Consider the following 9191-nt stretch of genomic DNA (forward strand, 5'->3'; position numbering starts at 1 on the left):
CAAAGTTACGAGCCACTCTTCATAGATAATCATCTCTACCCATGTCCACCCATCTCCACCTTATCCTTGTATGGATCTAAACTCAGAAAATAAATTTTTCTTAGGACTTTATAGGGTTTTTCGTACTAGAAGGCACCGTAATGAACAAAAAACGTTTATATTGTGCTGGGTTATTCCCAACAGGAGCAAAGTTACGAGCCACTCTTCATAGATAATCATCTCCACCCATGTCCACCCATCTCCACCTTATCCTTATATGGATCTAAACTCAGAAAATAAATTTTTCTTAGGACTTTATAGGGTTTTTCGTACTAGAGGGGACCGTAATGAACAAAAAACGTTTATATTGTGCTGAGTTATTCCCAACAGGAGCAAAGTTACGAGCCACTCTTCATAGATAATCATCTCCACCCATGTCCACCCATCTCCACCTTATCCTTATATGGATCTAAACTCAGAAAATAAATTTTTCTTAGGACTTTATAGGGTTTTTCGTACTAGAGGGCACCGTAATGAACAAAAAACGTTTATATTGTGCTGGGTTATTCCCAACAGGAGCAAAGTTACGAGCCACTCTTCATAGATAATCATCTCCACCCATGTCCACCCATCTCCACCTTATCCTTATATGGATCTAAACTCAGAAAATAAATTTTTCTTAGGACTTTATAGGGTTTTTCGTACTAGAGGGCACCGTAATGAACAAAAAACGTTTATATTGTGCTGGGTTATTCCCAACAGGAGCAAAGTTACGAGCCACTCTTCATAGATAATCATCTCTACCCATGTCCACCCATCTCCACCTTATCCTTGTATGGATCTAAACTCAGAAAATAAATTTTTCTTAGGACTTTATAGGGTTTTTCGTACTAGAGGGGACCGTAATGAACAAAAAACGTTTATATTGTGCTGGGTTATTCCCAACAGGAGCAAAGTTACGAGCCACTCTTCATAGATAATCATCTCCACCCATGTCCACCCATCTCCACCTTATCCTTATATGGATCTAAACTCAGAAAATAAATTTTTCTTAGGACTTTATAGGGTTTTTCGTACTAGAGGGCACCGTAATGAACAAAAAACGTTTATATTGTGCTGGGTTATTCCCAACAGGAGCATAGTTACGAGCCACTCTTCATAGATAATCATCTCTACCCATGTCCACCCATCTCCACCTTATCCTTATATGGATCTAAACTCAGAAAATAAATTTTTCTTAGGACTTTATAGGGTTTTTCGTACTAGAAGGCACCGTAATGAACAAAAAACGTTTATATTGTGCTGGGTTATTCCCAACAGGAGCAAAGTTACGAGCCACTCTTCATAGATAATCATCTCCACCCATGTCCACCCATCTCCACCTTATCCTTATATGGATCTAAACTCAGAAAATAAATTTTTCTTAGGACTTTATAGGGTTTTTCGTACTAGAGGGCACCGTAATGAACAAAAAACGTTTATATTGTGCTGGGTTATTCCCAACAGGAGCAAAGTTACGAGCCACTCTTCATAGATAATCATCTCCACCCATGTCCACCCATCTCCACCTTATCCTTATATGGATCTAAACTCAGAAAATAAATTTTTCTTAGGACTTTATAGGGTTTTTCGTACTAGAGGGCACCGTAATGAACAAAAAACGTTTATATTGTGCTGGGTTATTCCCAACAGGAGCAAAGTTACGAGCCACTCTTCATAGATAATCATCTCCACCCATGTCCACCCATCTCCACCTTATCCTTATATGGATCTAAACTCAGAAAATAAATTTTTCTTAGGACTTTATAGGGTTTTTCGTACTAGAGGGCACCGTAATGAACAAAAAACGTTTATATTGTGCTGGGTTATTCCCAACAGGAGCAAAGTTACGAGCCACTCTTCATAGATAATCATCTCTACCCATGTCCACCCATCTCCACCTTATCCTTGTATGGATCTAAACTCAGAAAATAAATTTTTCTTAGGACTTTATAGGGTTTTTCGTACTAGAAGGCACCGTAATGAACAAAAAACGTTTATATTGTGCTGGGTTATTCCCAACAGGAGCAAAGTTACGAGCCACTCTTCATAGATAATCATCTCTACCCATGTCCACCCATCTCCACCTTATCCTTGTATGGATCTAAACTCAGAAAATAAATTTTTCTTAGGACTTTATAGGGTTTTTCGTACTAGAAGGCACCGTAATGAACAAAAAACGTTTATATTGTGCTGGGTTATTCCCAACAGGAGCAAAGTTACGAGCCACTCTTCATAGATAATCATCTCCACCCATGTCCACCCATCTCCACCTTATCCTTATATGGATCTAAACTCAGAAAATAAATTTTTCTTAGGACTTTATAGGGTTTTTCGTACTAGAGGGGACCGTAATGAACAAAAAACGTTTATATTGTGCTGAGTTATTCCCAACAGGAGCAAAGTTACGAGCCACTCTTCATAGATAATCATCTCCACCCATGTCCACCCATCTCCACCTTATCCTTATATGGATCTAAACTCAGAAAATAAATTTTTCTTAGGACTTTATAGGGTTTTTCGTACTAGAGGGCACCGTAATGAACAAAAAACGTTTATATTGTGCTGGGTTATTCCCAACAGGAGCAAAGTTACGAGCCACTCTTCATAGATAATCATCTCCACCCATGTCCACCCATCTCCACCTTATCCTTATATGGATCTAAACTCAGAAAATAAATTTTTCTTAGGACTTTATAGGGTTTTTCGTACTAGAGGGCACCGTAATGAACAAAAAACGTTTATATTGTGCTGGGTTATTCCCAACAGGAGCAAAGTTACGAGCCACTCTTCATAGATAATCATCTCTACCCATGTCCACCCATCTCCACCTTATCCTTGTATGGATCTAAACTCAGAAAATAAATTTTTCTTAGGACTTTATAGGGTTTTTCGTACTAGAGGGGACCGTAATGAACAAAAAACGTTTATATTGTGCTGGGTTATTCCCAACAGGAGCAAAGTTACGAGCCACTCTTCATAGATAATCATCTCCACCCATGTCCACCCATCTCCACCTTATCCTTATATGGATCTAAACTCAGAAAATAAATTTTTCTTAGGACTTTATAGGGTTTTTCGTACTAGAGGGCACCGTAATGAACAAAAAACGTTTATATTGTGCTGGGTTATTCCCAACAGGAGCATAGTTACGAGCCACTCTTCATAGATAATCATCTCTACCCATGTCCACCCATCTCCACCTTATCCTTATATGGATCTAAACTCAGAAAATAAATTTTTCTTAGGACTTTATAGGGTTTTTCGTACTAGAAGGCACCGTAATGAACAAAAAACGTTTATATTGTGCTGGGTTATTCCCAACAGGAGCAAAGTTACGAGCCACTCTTCATAGATAATCATCTCCACCCATGTCCACCCATCTCCACCTTATCCTTATATGGATCTAAACTCAGAAAATAAATTTTTCTTAGGACTTTATAGGGTTTTTCGTACTAGAGGGCACCGTAATGAACAAAAAACGTTTATATTGTGCTGGGTTATTCCCAACAGGAGCAAAGTTACGAGCCACTCTTCATAGATAATCATCTCCACCCATGTCCACCCATCTCCACCTTATCCTTATATGGATCTAAACTCAGAAAATAAATTTTTCTTAGGACTTTATAGGGTTTTTCGTACTAGAGGGGACCATAATGAACAAAAAACGTTTATATTGTGCTGAGTTATTCCCAACAGGAGCAAAGTTACGAGCCACTCTTCATAGATAATCATCTCTACCCATGTCCACCCATCTCCACCTTATCCTTATATGGATCTAAACTCAGAAAATAAATTTTTCTTAGGACTTTATAGGGTTTTTCGTACTAGAGGGCACCGTAATGAACAAAAAACGTTTATATTGTGCTGGGTTATTCCCAACAGGAGCAAAGTTACGAGCCACTCTTCATAGATAATCATCTCTACCCATGTCCACCCATCTCCACCTTATCCATATATGGATCTAAACTCAGAAAATAAATTTTTCTTAGGACTTTATAGGGTTTTTCGTACTAGAGGGCACCGTAATGAACAAAAAACGTTTATATTGTGCTGGGTTATTCCCAACAGGAGCAAAGTTACGAGCCACTCTTCATAGATAATCATCTCCACCCATGTCCACCCATCTCCACCTTATCCTTATATGGATCTAAACTCAGAAAATAAATTTTTCTTAGGACTTTATAGGGTTTTTCGTACTAGAGGGCACCGTAATGAACAAAAAACGTTTATATTGTGCTGGGTTATTCCCAACAGGAGCAAAGTTACGAGCCACTCTTCATAGATAATCATCTCCACCCATGTCCACCCATCTCCACCATATCCTTATATGGATCTAAACTCAGAAAATAAAATTTTCTTAGGACTTTATAGGGTTTTTCGTACTAGAGGGCACCGTAATGAACAAAAAACGTTTATATTGTGCTGGGTTATTCCCAACAGGAGCAAAGTTACGAGCCACTCTTCATAGATAATCATCTCCACCCATGTCCACCCATCTCCACCTTATCCTTATATGGATCTAAACTCAGAAAATAAATTTTTCTTAGGACTTTATAGGGTTTTTCGTACTAGAGGGCACCGTAATGAACAAAAAACGTTTATATTGTGCTGGGTTATTCCCAACAGGAGCAAAGTTACGAGCCACTCTTCATAGATAATCATCTCTACCCATGTCCACCCATCTCCACCTTATTAATATATGGATCTAAACTCAGAAAATAAATTTTTCTTAGGACTTTATAGGGTTTTTCGTACTAGAGGGCACCGTAATGAACAAAAAACGTTTATATTGTGCTGGGTTATTCCCAACAGGAGCAAAGTTACGAGCCACTCTTCATAGATAATCATCTCCACCCATGTCCACCCATCTCCACCTTATCCTTATATGGATCTAAACTCAGAAAATAAATTTTTCTTAGGACTTTATAGGGTTTTTCGTACTAGAGGGCACCGTAATGAACAAAAAACGTTTATATTGTGCTGGGTTATTCCCAACAGGAGCAAAGTTACGAGCCACTCTTCATAGATAATCATCTCCACCCATGTCCACCCATCTCCACCATATCCTTATATGGATCTAAACTCAGAAAATAAAATTTTCTTAGGACTTTATAGGGTTTTTCGTACTAGAGGGCACCGTAATGAACAAAAAACGTCTATATTGTGCTGGGTTATTCCCAACAGGAGCAAAGTTACGAGCCACTCTTCATAGATAATCATCTCCACCCATGTCCACCCATCTCCACCTTATCCTTATATGGATCTAAACTCAGAAAATAAATTTTTCTTAGGACTTTATAGGGTTTTTCGTACTAGAGGGCACCGTAATGAACAAAAAACGTTTATATTGTGCTGGGTTATTCCCAACAGGAGCAAAGTTACGAGCCACTCTTCATAGATAATCATCTCCACCCATGTCCACCCATCTCCACCTTATCCTTATATGGATCTAAACTCAGAAAATAAATTTTTCTTAGGACTTTATAGGGTTTTTCGTACTAGAGGGCACCGTAATGAACAAAAAACGTTTATATTGTGCTGGGTTATTCCCAACAGGAGCAAAGTTACGAGCCACTCTTCATAGATAATCATCTCCACCCATGTCCACCCATCTCCACCTTATCCTTATATGGATCTAAACTCAGAAAATAAATTTTTCTTAGGACTTTATAGGGTTTTTCGTACTAGAGGGCACCGTAATGAACAAAAAACGTTTATATTGTGCTGGGTTATTCCCAACAGGAGCATAGTTACGAGCCACTCTTCATAGATAATCATCTCTACCCATGTCCACCCATCTCCACCTTATCCTTGTATGGATCTAAACTCAGAAAATAAATTTTTCTTAGGACTTTATAGGGTTTTTCGTACTAGAAGGCACCGTAATGAACAAAAAACGTTTATATTGTGCTGGGTTATTCCCAACAGGAGCAAAGTTACGAGCCACTCTTCATAGATAATCATCTCCACCCATGTCCACCCATCTCCACCTTATCCTTATATGGATCTAAACTCAGAAAATAAATTTTTCTTAGGACTTTATAGGGTTTTTCGTACTAGAGGGGACCGTAATGAACAAAAAACGTTTATATTGTGCTGGGTTATTCCCAACAGGAGCAAAGTTACGAGCCACTCTTCATAGATAATCATCTCCACCCATGTCCACCCATCTCCACCTTATCCTTATATGGATCTAAACTCAGAAAATAAATTTTTCTTAGGACTTTATAGGGTTTTTCGTACTAGAGGGCACCGTAATGAACAAAAAACGTTTATATTGTGCTGGGTTATTCCCAACAGGAGCAAAGTTACGAGCCACTCTTCATAGATAATCATCTCCACCCATGTCCACCCATCTCCACCTTATCCTTATATGGATCTAAACTCAGAAAATAAATTTTTCTTAGGACTTTATAGGGTTTTTCGTACTAGAGGGCACCGTAATGAACAAAAAACGTTTATATTGTGCTGGGTTATTCCCAACAGGAGCAAAGTTACGAGCCACTCTTCATAGATAATCATCTCCACCCATCTCCACCTTATCCTTATATGGATCTAAACTCAGAAAATAAATTTTTCTTAGGACTTTATAGGGTTTTTCGTACTAGAGGGGACCGTAATGAACAAAAAACGTTTATATTGTGCTGAGTTATTCCCAACAGGAGCAAAGTTACGAGCCACTCTTCATAGATAATCATCTCCACCCATGTCCACCCATCTCCACCTTATCCTTATATGGATCTAAACTCAGAAAATAAATTTTTCTTAGGACTTTATAGGGTTTTTCGTACTAGAGGGGACCGTAATGAACAAAAAACGTTTATATTGTGCTGGGTTATTCCCAACAGGAGCAAAGTTACGAGCCACTCTTCATAGATAATCATCTCCACCCATGTCCACCCATCTCCACCTTATCCTTATATGGATCTAAACTCAGAAAATAAATTTTTCTTAGGACTTTATAGGGTTTTTCGTACTAGAGGGCACCGTAATGAACAAAAAACGTTTATATTGTGCTGAGTTATTCCCAACAGGAGCAAAGTTACGAGCCACTCTTCATAGATAATCATCTCCACCCATGTCCACCCATCTCCACCTTATCCTTATATGGATCTAAACTCAGAAAATAAATTTTTCTTAGGACTTTATAGGGTTTTTCGTACTAGAGGGGACCATAATGAACGAAAAACGTTTATATTGTGCTGAGTTATTCCCAACAGGAGCAAAGTTACGAGCCACTCTTCATAGATAATCATCTCCACCCATGTCCACCCATCTCCACCTTATCCTTATATGGATCTAAACTCAGAAAATAAATTTTTCTTAGGACTTTATAGGGTTTTTCGTACTAGAGGGCACCGTAATGAACAAAAAACGTTTATATTGTGCTGGGTTATTCCCAACAGGAGCAAAGTTACGAGCCACTCTTCATAGATAATCATCTCTACCCATGTCCACCCATCTCCACCTTATCCTTATATGGATCTAAACTCAGAAAATAAATTTTTCTTAGGACTTTATAGGGTTTTTCGTACTAGAGGGGACCGTAATGAACAAAAAACGTTTATATTGTGCTGGGTTATTCCCAACAGGAGCAAAGTTACAAGCCACTCTTCATAGATAATCATCTCTACCCATGTCCACCCATCTCCACCTTATCCTTATATGGATCTAAACTCAGAAAATAAATTTTTCTTAGGACTTTATAGGGTTTTTCGTGCTAGAGGGGACCGTATTCAACAAAAAACGTTTATATTGTGCTGAGTTATTCCCAACAGGAGCAAAGTTACGAGCCACTCTTCATAGATAATCATCTTCACCCATGTCCACCCATCTCCACCTTATCCTTATATGGATCTAAACTCAGAAAATAAATTTTTCTTAGGACTTTATAGGGTTTTTCGTACTAGAGGGGACCATAATGAACAAAAAACGTTTATATTGTGCTGAGTTATTCCCAACAGGAGCAAAGTTACGAGCCACTCTTCATAGATAATCATCTTCACCCATGTCCACCCATCTCCACCTTATCCTTATATGGATCTAAACTCAGAAAATAAATTTTTCTTAGGACTTTATAGGGTTTTTCGTACTAGAGGGCACCGTAATGAACAAAAAACGTTTATATTGTGCTGGGTTATTCCCAACAGGAGCAAAGTTACGAGCCACTCTTCATAGATAATCATCTCCACCCATGTCCACCCATCTCCACCTTATCCTTATATGGATCTAAACTCAGAAAATAAATTTTTCTTAGGACTTTATAGGGTTTTTCGTACTAGAGGGCACCGTAATGAACAAAAAACGTTTATATTGTGCTGAGTTATTCCCAACAGGAGCAAAGTTACGAGCCACTCTTCATAGATAATCATCTCCACCCATGTCCACCCATCTCCACCTTATCCTTATATGGATCTAAACTCAGAAAATAAATTTTTCTTAGGACTTTATAGGGTTTTTCGTACTAGAGGGCACCGTTATGAACAAAAAACGTTTATATTGTGCTGGGTTATTCCCAACAGGAGCAAAGTTACGAGCCACTCTTCATAGATAATCATCTCTACCCATGTCCACCCATCTCCACCTTATCCTTATATGGATCTAAACTCAGAAAATAAATTTTTCTTAGGACTTTATAGGGTTTTTCGTACTAGAGGGGACCATAATGAACAAAAAACGTTTATATTGTGCTGAGTTATTCCCAACAGGAGCAAAGTTACGAGCCACTCTTCATAGATAATCATCTCCACCCATGTCCACCCATCTCCACCTTATCCTTATATGGATCTAAACTCAGAAAATAAATTTTTCTTAGGACTTTATAGGGTTTTTCGTACTAGAGGGGACCGTAATGAACAAAAAACGTTTATATTGTGCTGGGTTATTCCCAACAGGAGCAAAGTTACGAGCCACTCTTCATAGATAATCATCTCTACCCATGTCCACCCATCTCCACCTTATCCTTATATGGATCTCAACTCAGAAAATAAATTTTTCTTAGGACTTTATAGGGTTTTTCGTACTAGAGGGGACCATAATGAACAAAAAACGTTCATATTGTGCTGAGTTATTCCCAACAGGAGCAAAGTTACGAGCCACTCTTCATAGATAATCATCTTTACCCATGTCCACCCATCTCCACCTTATCCTTATATGGATCTAAACTCAGA

The sequence above is a fragment of the Microplitis mediator genome, chromosome 8, assembly GCF_029852145.1.
Source record: "Microplitis mediator isolate UGA2020A chromosome 8, iyMicMedi2.1, whole genome shotgun sequence".
NCBI lineage: Eukaryota > Metazoa > Arthropoda > Insecta > Hymenoptera > Braconidae > Microplitis > Microplitis mediator.